Here is a 17216-nt window from a genome sequence, read left to right on the forward strand (position 1 = left end):
TTGGCAAATATCTCTATTTCTGCCAAAATGTTCTTTCTTAGTACACAAGAATTCAGTACCAAATTCACTAAAGAATGCATCCTTAGAGACCTCTATTTATAGGCTTTAGAAAACCTAATACAACTTTGATTCGAAGTTCTCTAGGCTGCGTCTGGACCAAGACAGTGGGCTTCTAGATGACAAGCAGCAACCGACTTCTTTTCACGTGGTCTCACGTGTTTCTACATTAATCTTTAGTCATCGCGTTCGGACGTCCTTGCCCTAGCGTCCGGACGGTTGCATGCTGTCTTCACTATTTATAGCCTTTAGTTTGCTGTTCGAACACTGTGCGAACAGGTGCTCTCGAGAATTGCTGTACACTGTGAAGATTTAAATGACTTCTAATTTAACCATGTGTGTGTGCAACATGTAACAAAATAATGTAAATGCGGAATTTAAAGAACACAATTATTTTTGTTAACAAAGTGGAAACTCAATTAAGAGAAAAACTACTTCGGGGTAGCCAAACCCAAGAAATTCACTATCAGAAGACATAGCTAGTACATAGACAATAACACTCACATACCCGATGCAGCAATCGTATCTAGCACTCTAACACGTAACCCAACGTGAACGCCTCCTAACCAAGTCTCCTACTTGAAGGGGGTCTTCTATGGATTACTTTACCTTAGGGCTACTCCCTAAGATAGACTTCAATAACGAGCACAACAACAGCACACAATGGCAACGGCTTGAAAGCTAGTGGATCTTCACAATTTCTCCCTAAAATATACTCTCTAAGCTATGAAGAATTAATACCAAATTCTGTAAATTGTACATGCTTAGAGTCCTCTATTTCTCTAAGCTAAGAAGACCTAAATCGAGTTTGTCTCTAATTTCTCTGGGCGGTGTCTGGACGCAAGCTGAGGCCGTCAGGACGGACAACTGTACAACCAACTTTTCATAACGTGCTTCACGCAACACCATATTAGGGCCTCATCCGGATGGTGTTGCCTTAATGTCCGAACGGTTGCAGTTCTGTTGCACGTAAATACCATAATAAATATCACGCCCGAATGATTGCAATTCTTCTCCACGTCTTGCCTTATCAAGGATAGCGTCTGGACGGTGTTGCCCTGTCGTCCGGATGGATGCAGCTATCTTCCCATATCAACGTCTGAGAAGGAAATTTGATTTTTAGTCGAACTCTGATGAGCTTCCGAATGCGTTGCCGCGACATCCTAATGGATGCAACCTTGAACTGTTCAAAACTTCTGGACACTGATGGGCATCCAGACGCATGACTAGGCCGTCCAGACAAAAGCTTGGGATCCGGCTTTTCTAACTTGGAATCTGCACAGAATCTTCTTTTGAGCACCTTGAACCACTTTTCTTGAAATGAAGACTTCGAAATAAACGGCATCCCTGTTAAAGCAGCAACATTACATGATAGTGATTTTGTCAACAAAATGTAGCCAATCAAAAACTAACAAACTCCCCATTTGGCCATTCTGGGACAAAAATCACTTGACTAGTCTAAAAATACATTTCAGGTCCAAAAATACAAATACTCCCCCTTTTTGTCTCAAAAGGACAAAGGGTAAACATAGTATATAGAAAAACCACAGTTCTAAAATACTCCTCCTAGATGTTTCAACAGGACAAGGGTAAACAGAATACATAATATCCCAAAATTACAGTTCCAAAGTCCAAACATAGGAAAAGGAAAAACTGTAAAAAGCCCAAATAATCAAAAGTTTGTAGAACAACTGATAGAGGAAGGAACAAAAATCCTCAAAGCACCAAATCCTGCTGATCCACTAAACCAAGTGACGGACAAAAATCCGTTCATTAATTTGGATTTGTGCCACATCGGCTTCTAGCTCCTGAAGCCGGGAACCATAGACTGAAAAACCTTCAGTCGCTTGATTTTGCAAAGCCTGAAACTGGTTATCCACAGATTGACATCCTCTAAGCAACTGGTCTGCAAGATAATGAGAAGATTAATCACCGAACCTCTAACTGAGTATAGATCTGAGGAAGATGCTACGGAAGGCTTTGCATGAGCTGGGGGAACAAGCTCATCTAAATCCTAAGACCTTTGGAAATTGAATAGATGACTTCAACAATAGTCTATTTTCCAAAAGATCCATCTGTTTGACATTTTGCAGGGAGACACTGAATGACATATTCCTGAAAAGCTTTAAGTAGAAATATTTCCAAAAAAATACCACTACCAAGAAAGATTAGATCTTGTTAGTTCCAAAAACACATGTGGTATTATGACGGCTGTCAATTGGATGCCAAAATTACATAAGCAAATACAATAATCCAAATGAACTAGATATATCAATATCAACCCAACACATAGACAGAATAGGATTTTCATCAACAATATCTCGAGAAAATATTCCAATCAACAAAATATTTCAATATTCTGAAAGCACAAAAACTTAAAAGAACAAAGGAAAACACAGAGAATATCATGAAATGAGAAGAGATGTGCAGAGAATGCTAGAATCTCAGAAGAAATCTGCGAGACAAACACACAACATGACATGATAAATCAATAAAAATGCAGTAGTGTGCGGATGGCAAAGAAAGCAAAGAAACGAATAAAAACTTGTAAGGATCTCATCCGAACGTGATACCAATGCGTCCGGATGGTCCACTTGCTAGACTAGCAATTGACAGGACCGCATGCGTCCGGACTGTAAGCCAAGTCTGTCTGTATGCTTCACACTAAAAAGTTGAAATCTGAGGAAAATTTGCAGAAATGATAATTTTTCCTAAAGTTAGCTTCAGAACACACATGTATAAATAACTGATAAGTCAGTCAAATAGCAAATAAAAAATATGCAAAGATATAATTGAGAGTTAGTATTCGATCAGCACAAATTTCCCTGTAGATAGAAATTTTAAATAGATTACTTATCTCATGCAATGTGTGTGTGTGTGTGAAAGCTTTCTCAATAAGGTATGAAGTTCACTGATATGACTTATAGCAACTGAATTTTCTAAACAAGAGAGAAAATCAATGATAGATCAGTTAAAAGTCAAACCTTATTTTACTAGGGCCTAGCCACCATCATTTGATACAATTTAATGGTCCACTTACTAGACTAGCAATTGACAGGACCGCATGCGTCCGAACTATAAGCCAAGTCTGTCTGTATGCTTCACACTAAAAAGCTGAAATCTGAGGAAAATTTACAGAAATGATAATTTTTCCTAAAGTTAGCTTAAGAACACACATGTATAAATAACTGATAAGTAAGTCAAATAGCAAATAAAAAATATGCAAAGATATAATTGAGAGTTAGTATTCAATCAGCACAAATTTCCCTGCAGATAGAAATTTTAAATAGATTACTTAACTCATGCAATGTGTGTGTCTATGTGAAAGCTTTTTCAATAAGGTATGAAGTTCACTGATATGACTTATAGCAACTGAATTTTCTAAACAAGAAAGAAAATCAATGATAGATCAGTTAAAAGTCAAACCTTATTTTACTAGGGCCTAGCCACCGTCATCTGATACACTTCCCCTAAGCTACAGGACTTTTCTTTTACTTAGTCCATTAGTGACCGTCTATTTCCGCAACGATTTGGTCATTGATTGTTTCTTCAGGGACAAGTTCAAGAACATATTTATAGCACAATAAGTAGTGGATCTTTTTATTTATCCATATTTATTGATTTTTGAATGCTTTTTATCACTTGGTGCTACAACCTAAAAAGAATGACAGAATTTATAGGTTTTAGGTTCAACTAGTGAGTTGTTCAATTTGACCATTTTATCAAAAAAAAAAAAAAAAAAATCTCTCCCTTATTAGAATTTCCAAAAACTAAAAATCAGAGAGAAAAAAAATGTACCATAGGGGAGCTTTGAATAGTGCACATTTTTTCATTGCATGAGAAAAGCAACTATCTATCATTAAGATGCAACATGTAAACTTAGCAGATATCAGACATAAACTCTCAATCATATATAAGCATATTTAATCAATGCACAATGAACTAAGATATTAGGCAAAAACACATGCAATATTTGAAAAACTATCAAAAGAGAAAAAATAAAAATTTTGCATCTTATATATATATATATATATATTTAATGTTGAACAAAAACAATAGACAGAAAAACAACAAAAACATGCTAGATGAAAATAAACACAAAAACATCTCCTAGCATGTGTGATAAAATCAAACATGTTCACACGAAAGGTTCAGAATTTACCAAGATAGAAAAACAGCAGCCTGATGTGCTTTTTCTGTCATCCCCAAATAGTACCTGCAGAAATTTCTCAAGACAACAAGAGAAAATATAGGGGATAAAATAAATGGTTCCTCTAACAGAATGCAAGGCATGAATAAGATGTGACATGATAAACAATGCAATGCAAACAAACCTGACATACACTAGGATTTAGGAACCAAGATCCTAGGCATGATGAGACTTTACCTTTACAGGTGTCCACTCCCCCTCAAGGTGCGAATGGTCTCATCATTTTGACCCATACCTGTTTGACTCGTGGAGGTGGTTTGCGGGTCTTGTTCATGTTGGCCATTCTCATTAGCATACCTTGCATTAGGCTCAACATCCCCTCATAGCCATGGCTGCTATTGGGCTTCTGTAGCTTTCTCTTGTAACGCCTTTATTTGTTCTTCTTTGGTTTGCTACTCTGATTGGTAGGAACAAACTTCTGCTGATGCCGTGGAGCCTGATGTGCCGTCGGAGGTAGAGTGCCTGATGTAGATCTTGTTGGTATCTCCCTCTGAACCTTCGACTTCTGAGCTTGAAGCTGTGGACATTTGGGTCGGATGTGACCGATGATGCCGCAGTGATGACAGATGGGCAGGCTTCTTTTGTTTGATTGCCTCTTGACAGTCTCTGTAGATTTTAGGTTAGCATTCTTACAAATAACACTGTCCTTACCTTTTATATGTCTCCTATGTGGAGGGGCATATTTGGATGAGGAAGGTTTTTTAACTTTACCTTTCCTCGGAGCATCCTGCTTAATTCAAGATCTGTGGGTTTTTAATAGAAAACACTTTGGTCTAATGTGACCAACCTTTCCACAATTATGACACGTAAGGACAAACTTACCATGAGCTTGTGTACTTGTATCTTTGGATTTAGGCTTCACACAATTATTTAAGCAAGATTTTTCAGAATTATCCAAACAAGCTGTAATATCCTAGATTTTTTTATTAATAATAATATTAATAATAACAACTTACTAAGTAAGTTAAGATAACTTAATCAATAAGTTGTATTAAAAAAAAAAAAAAAAAAAAAAAAAAAAAAAAAAAACAACAACAACAACTTGCATGGCAAGTTGGTCTCTTCTTTTCTCACTCTTTTCTTGGTCTTCTTTCTTCTTCCTTCTTTGTTTCTTTTCCTTCTTCTCGAGAGATACAGGGAGAGACGAGAGAGTGAGGGATCAAGGAAAAGAAAGAGATCGAGAAATTGAGAGAGAGAGAGAGAGAGAGTGGGTTGAGAGCTAAAAGATGAGACCGAGAGATCGAGGGAGACCGGAGGAAGGAGAGACCCGATCGTGGAGGACCCGACCAGTTGGTCGATGGTGGCAATTCTGGCGAAGCAAAGCTGAAATTCGACGGCTTGAAGGTCGATTTCTGGTGAGCCAGTGAGCCCACAACCTGAAAAGACTCGGAGACCCGTGAACCGTGAACCCAGCCGAACCGTGACCCGAAACACCCAAAATCCCGATCCTCCAAGATCAGTGACCTGAGCCGAAATCCAGCGACCTTTCCGACGGAATCTTCCGGTGGATTTTCTGGGTAAATTCCTTTAGCCTATGATGATTTATTTAGTGATTGAATTGATTATTGATGAATTAGGGTTTGATAATTTTGGGGTTTTTCAATTGATTTGTGTTTTCTGTTGTGGGTTCCTGTCATGGCCGAATGGTTTAGGAGTCCCTGTTCTTGTTGGGCATTTTCGGTTGGCCGATTTAGTGCTCGTGTGTGTTCACTATTTTGAACGACTGAGCCATGTTCTCTGTGGGTGCTGTTTTGATGAGTACTGTGTAGGGATTTTTGGTTGTTGTTTCCCTTGTTGTTGCTGGCCGGATAGTTGTGATGTGTGTGGATTTTGGACAGTGGTCGTGTACTGTTTCGGGAAGCCTAGAGGTTGTTGTGATGCTTGGGTAAAAATTGGATATTTTTATTGTTGATTGTGTCCCCTGTTCTTGATCGGCCAGTAGTGATGTATATTGATTTTAGTTGATGATTGTGAGCTGAATATAGATTCAGTTTTGAGTATTGTGGATGGAAATTCTCTGTTTTGATTGGAATAATCAAATGGGTATTTCAAATTGTTAATTGTGGGTTAAATGTAGTCCTAATGGTTTGGTATCTGAATTTAAGTCCTTAGGTGGCTTTTGTTGCTGACAGATTGAATATGTATATATGAATATTGTGCAATTTGATCAGTTATGAGTAATCTGATTTGGAGTTTCTGTGATATTGAGTTGTGTACTATTATTGGTAGTTTTATTATGTTGATTTTAGATCCCTGTTTTAGGTTATGTTAAATCCTAGAGTTGGGTTGATTGGTTATGTAGTTGGACCGATTCACTTATTGTTGGCTAGATATTGGAAGTTAAGAATTATTGATGATTTTAGTGATGGATATCATTGTTGAATTAAGATCTTGATGGCAGAAATATTATTCTTAAAAATTGATTTGTAAATTGAGTTGGAGTAATTTATAGAGGATTTTGTGAGAAGTACTGACTAGATGTATTGTTGGGTAATTATGATTCTTTGATGGTTTTCTTAAGATATGGTGTGATTTTCAATTTGCTGTTTTTGTAAAGGGTTTTGATGATTTATTTGGAAGATGATATTGGAAAATGACTTTGGTATGAGCTACGAATTTGGCGATTTGAGAATTTATATGGTTAAGATTTTATGAATGTCTAGTTGAATCTTATGTTAAGGTACACATACAATTCCTATTTTAGTACTTGAATATCAGAATGTTAGGGTCGTGGACTTTTAGGACTAAGGATTGGGTAAATCATGGGGGTTGCTATTATTTTTGGAAGATTTACTGTGATTGGACTGAGTGAGTCACACTTGTTGGTGGTTTAGTCATTAAGTAATAATGCGAATTTATGGATGTTGACAGGGTATAATTTGGAGCTCCTAGTTACGTATTTTGTAAAGTATAATTAAGTTTTAGACTACAAATTTTTAGAATATTCTTCTAAGCTTCTACTTTCAATTTATTTAGGTAAAAGCTCAACCCCGTCGCTAATGGAAAATCCAGGTAAGGGAACACAACCTAAAAACCCCGGCAAAATTTTAATAGAACTTTTCAAAAGAAAAAGTTGGGGATTTTCCTAAAACTCCTTCATTTCGCTATATTGATTATCACTTTAAATTTTGTCATGATATTACTCTCATTATCAAATGTGATTGGGAAATCATGTGATTATATGATTATAGCTTTCAAAGTATGAATTGTGAATTAAGATAATGGAACTATGGTTCTCAAAATGTATATGAGCTATATGATGATTTCATGAGATTCTGTATAGTTGTATTTGTGCATCATATCGTATATGTTGCATGTGCTCCTTGTGAGTGGATAATGATGATATTATCGTAATTATATATGCATATATTCCACAAAGTTTTACCCCACAGTTGCATCGTGTTTTGATTCGGATCCATTTGGGTAGTGTGGCAACCACATCAAAAGTGTGGGCTATCGGTTGGGAGGGCTTCACCTAGGGAAGTTCCTAATCCGTTAGCTCTTCTCTGTGACGATAGGATGAGCGATTAGGTCCTTCGGGATCGGTCCTTTTGGACGTGCCAAACGTAACGTGCGCCGCACATGGTTAAATCGCGGAAGGTGGGCCGGTGGAGGGTAAAACTGACACACTGTATAAATGATTCAGCACCATGCTGCATTTGATCTATTTGCATGTTATTTAACTGTTTCTTTATCTGCTAAATTATTTGAATTTTATTTAAAATTCCTGAAAAGAAAATTTCACTTTTATTGTTGCGATTTCCTTATTGAGTTGTCAAACTCACTCCTTATTTTCCCAAATCTTTTCAGATAACACAGTAAGACGGAGTTATTTCTTTGTAATGGCGCAGACCTCGCTAAAAGAAATAGTTCATTGTGGATCGACAAAACCTTTACTTTGTATAGTATGTCTCTTATTGAAATTCATGGCGTTGTAAAGATTTATTATTAGACAGGAATAATATAATAAGAAGTTACAATCTATATGTTTTAAATGTATGCTTACTTTTAAATGGTTTTAGCACTCAAACTCACGTTTTCCCTTATATTCCAAAATGGGGGCGTGACACAAGCAATATCTACTATCACAGGTTTAATAACAATAGAATCTAATTCAGAATCAGAAGCATGTGAAGTAGAAGCACTTAAATCATCAACAATTAAGTCAGGCTTGTTAGAAATATCTGAATGAATACAAAGCATGCTTTTTAAATTATCACTAGAGAATTTTTTCAAGAGATCTTCAGATTCTTTTAATTTATTCTCAAGTGTATAAATAGTGTCAAATAGTATGATATTCTCAGATTTCAAAGAGTCAATAAAAGCATCTGATTTAGACAATTTAATGATAAAAGACTCTTTTTCTTGCTTAACCTTTTTAAGCTCTTTATTGGAATTTTTAGAATTTTTACTCAATTTAAGAAAATTCTCAAGGAGTTCAGTATCAGAATTCTCTACATATAACTTAGAAGAATTCATGACAAAAGTCAACAAATATAAGGATCACACTCAGGAGATTAGTCCAAAACGAGTGTACCTGCTCTGTTACCAATTGAAAATTTAAATGACTTCTAATTTAACCGTGTGTGTGTGCAACATGTAACAAAATAATGTAAATGTAGAATTTAAAGAACACAATTACTTTCTTAACGAAGTAAAAACTCAATTTGGGGCAGCCAAACCTAGAAAATCCACATAGACAGTAACACTCACATACCCGATGTAGTGATCGTATCTAGCACTCTGACACGTAACCCAACATGAACACCTTCCAACCAAGTCTCCTACTTGAAGGGGTCTTCTATGGATTCCTTTACCTTAGGGCTCCTACCTAAGATAGACCTTCAATAACGAGCACAACAATAACACACAACGGCAACAGCTTGAGAGCTAGCGGATTTTTACAAATTCTCCCTAAAATATACTCTCTAAGCTATGAAGAATTCAATACCGAATTCTGTAACTTGTACATGCCTAGAGGCCTCTATTTATAGGCTAAGAAGACCTAAATTGAGTCTATCTCTGATTTCTCTAGGCGGCATTTGAACGCAAGCCTAGGCCGTCCAGACGGACAACTGTGCAACCAGCTTTCCATAACGTGCTTCACGCAATACCATATCAAGGCCGTGTTCGGACAGTGTTGCCCTAGCATCTAGATGGTTGCACTTCTGCTGCACGTAAATACCATAATAAGGACCGCATCCGAAAGGTGTTGCCCTGATGTCCAGATAGTTTCAATTCTTCTCCATGTCTTGCCTTATCAAGGATAGCATCCGAAAGATGTTGCCCTGTCGTTCGAACGGATGCAACTGTCTTCCCATATCAGTGTCTGAGAAGGAAATCTGATTTCTAGTCGAACTCTGATGAGTGTCTGGACACGTTGCCGCGATGTCTGGACGAATGCAACCTTGAACTATTCTAAACTTTTGGACAAAGATGGGCGTCCAGACGCATGACTGGGCCGTCTGGATGGAAGCTTGCAATCCGGCTTCTCTGACTTGGAATCTGTACAGAATCTTCTTTTGAGCACCTTGAATCACTTTTCTTGAAATAAAGACTCTGAAATAAATGACATCCCTATTAAAGCAGCAACATTACATGATAATGATTTTGTCAACAGAATGCAGCCATTCAAAAACTAACACGCTTGGCTGTCCAAACATCTGTGCGAACATGAGTTCCCTGTGGTTAGTGTCTGCTGAGGTGTTGAACACTGGTGGGCATCCAGACACTTCGTCTGGGCCGTCCAAACTATAACAAGGGAACCGCGTTTGCCCACGCGCCGAATCTTCTGACAATTGAAAAATTGCCTTTCTGAAGCTAATGACATTGATATTTCCATATTAAGATCTTTTCCAAGTTGGGAAATTAATCTTTGAATATTCTGAAAGACTTTGAATAATTACGGCATAACTATTTCAGCAGTACACTGATAAGGAATCTTTTTGTTAGTACAATAAGAACCAATTAGGAATAATTAATTATACAGAATATTTTCCACATAATAGATCTTTCTTTTATTGATTAATATATTCTGCAATATTTTCACCATTCAACTCTTTCCTTTTCTTGAAGAATATTTTGCAATATTATTTTTTTCTTGTCTCTTTCCTTTATTAAAACCAATTAAGTTTTGACACTAAATTTGCCAATAATTAAAAACCCAACACATACAATGAAGGAAGAAAGGACGACCGCCGGTAGGAGAGGAACAGGAGTCAATGCCGCTGAAGGCAAGTAATCAAGAAGTTATAGCGGAGATCTGAACTATATCTAGAGGATTTGCAGAAGTGGGAGAATCCAATTCGGCCAGAAAGGCTTACACCCGACAGGTGAAAAACCAGTAAGTGTATGCTGTCAAAAGGCCCCCAAAGTTCTTGAAGAAAGAATCCATGGTGATAGGATTCTCGGATGATGATTATGAAGGGATTTCTTGGCCCCACAACTATACATTAGTGGTCGCCTTGACGATAGCAAACCACAATGTCCATCGATCTTCGTGGATAACTGAAGTTTGGCAGATATACTATACTGGTTGTCTTTCGAGAAATTAAAGCTGAGCTGAGATAAAATAATCCTGGTTCATTCTCTGTTGATGAGATTCATGGGCGAGCAAGTGCAGCCGCTGAGGTCGATTGAGCTTCCACTAACAGCTAGAGCAATATTAAAGCAGGTAACCATCATGGTGAAATTTCTGTTAATAGACTACCCTTCGGCATACAATGCTATCGTCTGAAGAACGGTCTTCAATCAACTTAGGGCCATAACCTCAACCTCACATCTCTTCAAAATGAAATTCCCCACCGAGAGTGGAGTAGGTGAGGTTAGGGGTGGTCAGTAGGCAGCTCGTTAGTGTTATAAATTGACTCTAAAAGACATCCCTGAAAAGGCAAGCCCCAAGGTAGGATGTACACCAAAGAAATAGCAGTTACAGAGTGGGGAACTGTATAACACCCCAGGAAAATTTAGAATATTTTCTAGTGAAAAATCAAATGACTTCTAATTAACTGTGTGTGTGAACAGTGTACAACAAAATATTAAATGCGGAATTAAAGGAGACAAATATTTTGTTGACGAAGTGGAAACTCAATTAAGAGAAAAACCACTCCGGGGTAGCCAAATCTAAGACATCCGCTATTCAGAAGATAAAGCTAATTACAAAGTAGTAGCACTCACATACCCCTGATGTAGTGGTCGTACCTTGAACTCTGATGTGTAACCCAATGTTAGTTTCTAATTGGCCACATTCTGTTGGACAAGATCACTTCTTTGTAAAGATGCTTTTTATCAGGGATTCCGTTATTTAGAAGTGTTCCAGAAGATTCTGTACAGTTTGCAAGTCAGAAAATACAGTTCCCTGCCAGCCGTTCAGACGACATGTCATACCGTCTGGACACCTAGCTGTCCAATGCATCAACCGTCCGGACGACTTGACATACCGTCCAGACGCACATCAGACTAAAGCATCATCCGTCCGTATGACGTGGATTCCCTTCCGGACCTTCCTCTGTGTCGAGAAGCTTCGAACTGCTCCAGCTTGAATACATCCGGACAATTCAGCAGCCCGTTCGGACGACTTTCAGTGTTCGACCAAGCTTCAGATTTTCTTTCCAAAATCAAATATGGGAAGATTGCCACAACCGTCTAGACGATGTGGATTCCCTCCGGACGCGCTACTCCTTAAGGCAAGTTTGTAATTCAAATTCAACCGTCCGGACTCCAGTCTACCATGGTCCGGACGCGCGTATGATAGATATGGAAATTGCGTGTAGCAGATCACCCGTCCGGAAGGCCATCCTCCTGGTTCGGACGAGCGAAGCCTTTATAAGGAAATTACTTGCAGCGGACGTGCGACCGTTCAGACGACAGGGCAACACCGTCCGGACGTGGCTCTTAAACAGGAAAGATTTTCAGCGAAATTCTCAGAATTTCGGTCGCACAGTTGTCCGTCCGGACGACTTATGACCACAGTCCAGACGACGACCAGCTTTATCAAGCCAGACGCTCATTTGAGTCCTTAGCCTATAAATAGAGGCCCTTGTGCTTGAGAATTGCAAGAATTTGGTACTGAATTCCACTAGTGCTTAGAGAGTTATTTTGTGAGGTTATTAAGCTGAGTTGATCTCTCTGAAGCCGTTGTTGTGTGTGTTGTTGCTGCGCTTAACTTGAAGTCTATCTTAGGAGTTGGCCCTAAGGTAAAGGATTCCATTGAAGACCCCTTCAAGTAGGAGACCTGGTTGGGAGGCGTTCGTGTTAGGCTACACGTTAGAGTGCAAGGTACGACCACTGCATCAGGGGTATGTGAGTGGATATCCTGGGTTTGGCTGCCCCAAAGTGGTTTTTCTCATCTTGAGTTTCCACTTCGTTAACAAAAATCTTGTGTTATTTATTTTCCGCATTATTTTGTTAACACATTGCGCACACACACACTTGCTTTATTTTAGAAGTCAATTCTATTTTTCACCCAACACGAACACCTCCCAACCAGGTCTCCTACCTGAAAGGGTCTTCAATGGAATCCTTTACCTTAGGGCCAACCCCTAAGATAGACTTCAGATCAGCGTAGCAATAGCACACATAGCAATGGCATAAGAGAGACTAACTCAGCACAATAGCTCTACAATATAACTCTCTAAGCACTAAAGAGTTCAATACCGAAAATTTGAGGTTATTAGATGTATAATTTATGTCTCTATGCTATTAAATGAATACCATTGAGCTGAACCCATTTATAATATCATTAACTTTCTTCTTTTGCCAAAAATGGTTACATGCCCGTATGACCACTACATTACTATTATGCTCATAATGTGGTGCAAGGTAAAAACAAGAACTGATAAAACTAAGAGTAATGAATAGCTGTATGTTGAAATGGTTTTATATGCCTAAGTTCCCTTATGTTTTTCTTACAAGTTTTATGTGTAGCAAATTTGATTATTCTTCGAGTATCCTCTAAATATTTTTATGATCTAATCTAGGTAGAAGTAACTAAAACTCCACTTAGGATCATCCAAGTAAGGGAACTTTTTAATAGAACTTTTTCAAAAGAAAAAGTCGGGGATTTTCTAAACTCTTTCAACTCTTTTAATATTACTTGCCTTTTTATATTACCCTCATAATAATGTTCTTGTTATATGATGTGATTGGAATCTCATGTGATCATACTTAGCTTATATTTGATACATGTGCACCATATAAATAAAGTTAGTGAAATCATAGTTCACAAAGTATGTGCACCATATCAATAAAGTTGATGATATCATAGTATATGTGTTACATGTGCACCATATGAGCAAAGGTTAATGATATCATAGTATATGTTACATGTGCACATAGTTTTACCCCCACGGCACCATGTCATAGACGATCCAGATCATAGATGCGTTATGTATTATGTGGGTAGCATGGTAACCACACAAAAGGACGAAAGTGGGGGCTATCGGCCGAGTGGCCTTCACTTAGGGAAGTTCCCAACCTAGTATGCTCTCCCTTGTGATGATAGGATGAGCCTATAGTCATCTTTTGAAATGAGCCAAACCTGCGCTGCTCATGGTTAAAAGCGGAATTGGGCCAAGGGATGTTAAAACTTACACGCTATACAAATGATACTTGCATTTGATCTAATTGTATTTTATTTAATTGTTTCTTTATTTGTAGAAGTATTTGAACTCTATTTAGAATTCCTGAAAAGAAAATTACACTTTTGTTTGTTGTGTTTTCCTTACTGAGTTGTCGAAGTCACCCCTTTTCCCCCCAACCTTTTCAGGACGCAGTAAACCAAAGTCACTTCTTGGTAATGGCATAGACCTCGCTAAGAGCATTAGATCGTTGGGGGATTGACGTAACCTTTGTATTGTATAGTATGTCTTTCTTTTGGAATTTAGGAAAATGTTAGATTTACAACACCAACACAACAAGTGCACAACAACCTCTCACATGAGGGTGGGCCCCACACACTGGGACCCACCTTCATGTGAGGAGTTGTTGTACACTTGTTGTGATGGTGTAGTGTAGGAATCAAATCCCGATATATGACATTGTAAAGAACTACTGATATATATATATATATATATATATAAATAATGAAATAGTCGGTTAATATCTATATCTAATAAAGGTGTGCTCTTATGTAAATGTATTTTTAGGCTCAAGTTTGCGTTCCCCTTATATCCCAAAACGGGGGTGTGACAAACTGGTCGAGGAATTGGAGGAGTTCCCGATCAACGACTCCAACAGGAAGGTGAAGGTAGGTTTGCAGCTAAAAGGGGAATTGAAAACACAATTGGTGGCTTTATTCCGAAATAACATTAATGTCTTTGCCTGGGGCCACGAGGATTTGCTGAGAATAGACTCCTTGGTTAGGTTTCACAAGATAAATGTGGAACTGATAACCGGCAAGTAAAACAAAAAAGAACAAGCGGCTACACAATTGGTGGCTTTATCAGGGAAGTATGACATTCGGATTGTTTAGCCAATGTTGTAATGGTAAAAAAGTCCAGTAGAAAGTGGAGGATGTGCATAAACTTCACTAACCTCAATAAGGCTTGTCCAAAGGATAGCTTCCCCCTTCCTCGAATAGACTTACTGGTGGACTCAACTTCGAGCCATGAACTCCTCAGTTTTATGGATGCATTCTCGGGCTATAATGAGATATGCATGCGTGAAGTGGACCAAGAAAAGACAACCTTCATAACTGACTGGGGACTGTATTGCTATAAGGTCATGCCGTTTGGGTTGAAAAATGCTGGAGCAACATACCAACGATTGGTGAACAAAATCTTCCGAGAGCAAATAGGGAAAAACATGGAGGTTTACGTAGACGATATGTTGGTAAAAAGCGTACAGGCGGCCAAACACATCCACGACCTGGATCCTCCATTTCAGTCGCTGAGGAAATACGATATGAAATTAAACCCTTCTAAATGCGCTTTTGGAATATCCTCTGGAAAGTTTCTTGGCCTTATGGCATCCGGGCAATGGATAGAGGCCAACGCCAAAAAAGTGCAGCCAGTGCTAACATGCAGTCACCTCGAAACATCACAATTGCAGTAGCTCATTGGAAGAATTGCCTCCTTGAACAGATTCATTTCGTTGTCAACGGACAAATTTATCCTATTCTTCAAAATTTTGAGGAACGCCTTTACATGGAGCTAAGAGTGCGAAGAAGCTTTCAGTCAATTGAAGAAATACCTCGGGAGTCCCCATTTGTTCAGCAAGGTAGTTGAGGAAGAAATTTTGTTTCTCTCCTTAGCCATATCACCATCGGTGGTAAGTTCAGTTCCGATATGAGAGGACCAAGGGATCGAGAAGCCAGTATATTTCACTAGTAGGGCCCTTCAAGGAGGAGAGGAACGATATCCGCAGATAGAAAAGCTGGTGCTGGCACTAATAATCTTAGCAAGGAGGCTGACACCCTACTTCCAAGGGCACGCAATCAAGGTCCCCACTGAATATCTGTTCAAAAAGATCCTCCACCAAATCATAGCAACATATTCTCATGTTCATCAATACATATCCGAAGTTCTCACCATACAAATCTTATATATGTTCTACTTTGCTTCAAAAATTAATTAAATCATTCAATGAATCCGTTCTTTGCACAAATCACAAAAGATATCTAGTTTAAATTAAATCATCAAATGTATCTGTAGAACGAAAACACAATGAATATCCAATGTTTTGATAAATAAAAACCCAAGCAATCAATTAAATGAAGACTATCCTAAATCATCACATGTATCCGAAAATCACAATAGATATCTAGGAATCATCTCAATAATTGACTTGAAGTAAAACAATTACAAATCAAAAACGCATAAAATCGGATAGTATAAACTTACATGAAAATGTTGTTGCTAATCAATGATGAGGCTTCATCCTCAACCTTAGTTGAGAATTTAGCTACATATGATAAAAAAAACACCGAATAAACTTGTAATGAAAACATGAAATAAAACTAAGACAAAATAAAAGAAATGAAGAAGGTAGAATGACAGAAATTAAACTAAATTACTAAAGAGATGGAAAAGATAAAAAGACAAAAATAAAATAGCTAAAAACATGCTCTTGAAAAATGACGTGTATATACAATGTTCTAAACGACAAAGTGGTGCCTATCATGGGATTTTTATAGCAAAACATTAGGTTAAACCCCGTATTTTCAAAAGGGCACCTCTGCCCCTCAAAACCCAACTAAGAGAAAAGAATGCTAGGGTTTGGAGTGTTTGCAGCCTCCAAAAACAAGGAAATTTGCGTCTGCCATATCTGCAGAGAAGCAGGGTGCTCGAGCGACTTCTGGGTCGCTCGAGTGACATAGCATTGATGCACCCGAGCACCCTGCTTCCCTGCAAATTCAACAAAAATACCATAATTTTATCTCAATGTCTTGGAAAACACTGAAACACCAAAACTAACCAAAAATGTTAGAAAATAACTGAAAAATGTAGGACTTCTAATTTATCAAGTGTGTGCAATAGTGTCCAACAAAATATCACAATGCGGAAAATAAAGAGACAGATATTTTGTTGACGAAGTGGAAACTCAATAAAGAGAAAAACCACTCCGGGGCAGCCAAACCCAGGATATTCACTATTCAAAAGACAAAGCTAGTATATAGACAGTAACACTCACATACCCGATGCAGCGGTGGTATCTAGCACTCTGACGTGTAACCCAATACGAACGCTTCCCAACCAAGTCACCTACTTGAAGGGGTCTTTAATGGAATCCTTTACCTTAGGGCCAATCCCTAAGATAGACTTCAATTCAGCACAGCAACAACACTTGGCAACGACTTAAGAGCGAGCAGATCAGCACAATAACTCTTACTATATTCTCTCTAAGCTATATAGAGTTCACTACCGAATTCTTACAAACAACATGCCTAGGGGCCTCTATTTATAGATTACAGGAATCTAAATTTGCATCTGACTTGAATTTCCTAGGCGAC

Source organism: Alnus glutinosa, chromosome 11 (genome assembly GCF_958979055.1).
Source record: "Alnus glutinosa chromosome 11, dhAlnGlut1.1, whole genome shotgun sequence".
NCBI classification, from domain to species: Eukaryota; Viridiplantae; Streptophyta; class Magnoliopsida; order Fagales; family Betulaceae; genus Alnus; species Alnus glutinosa.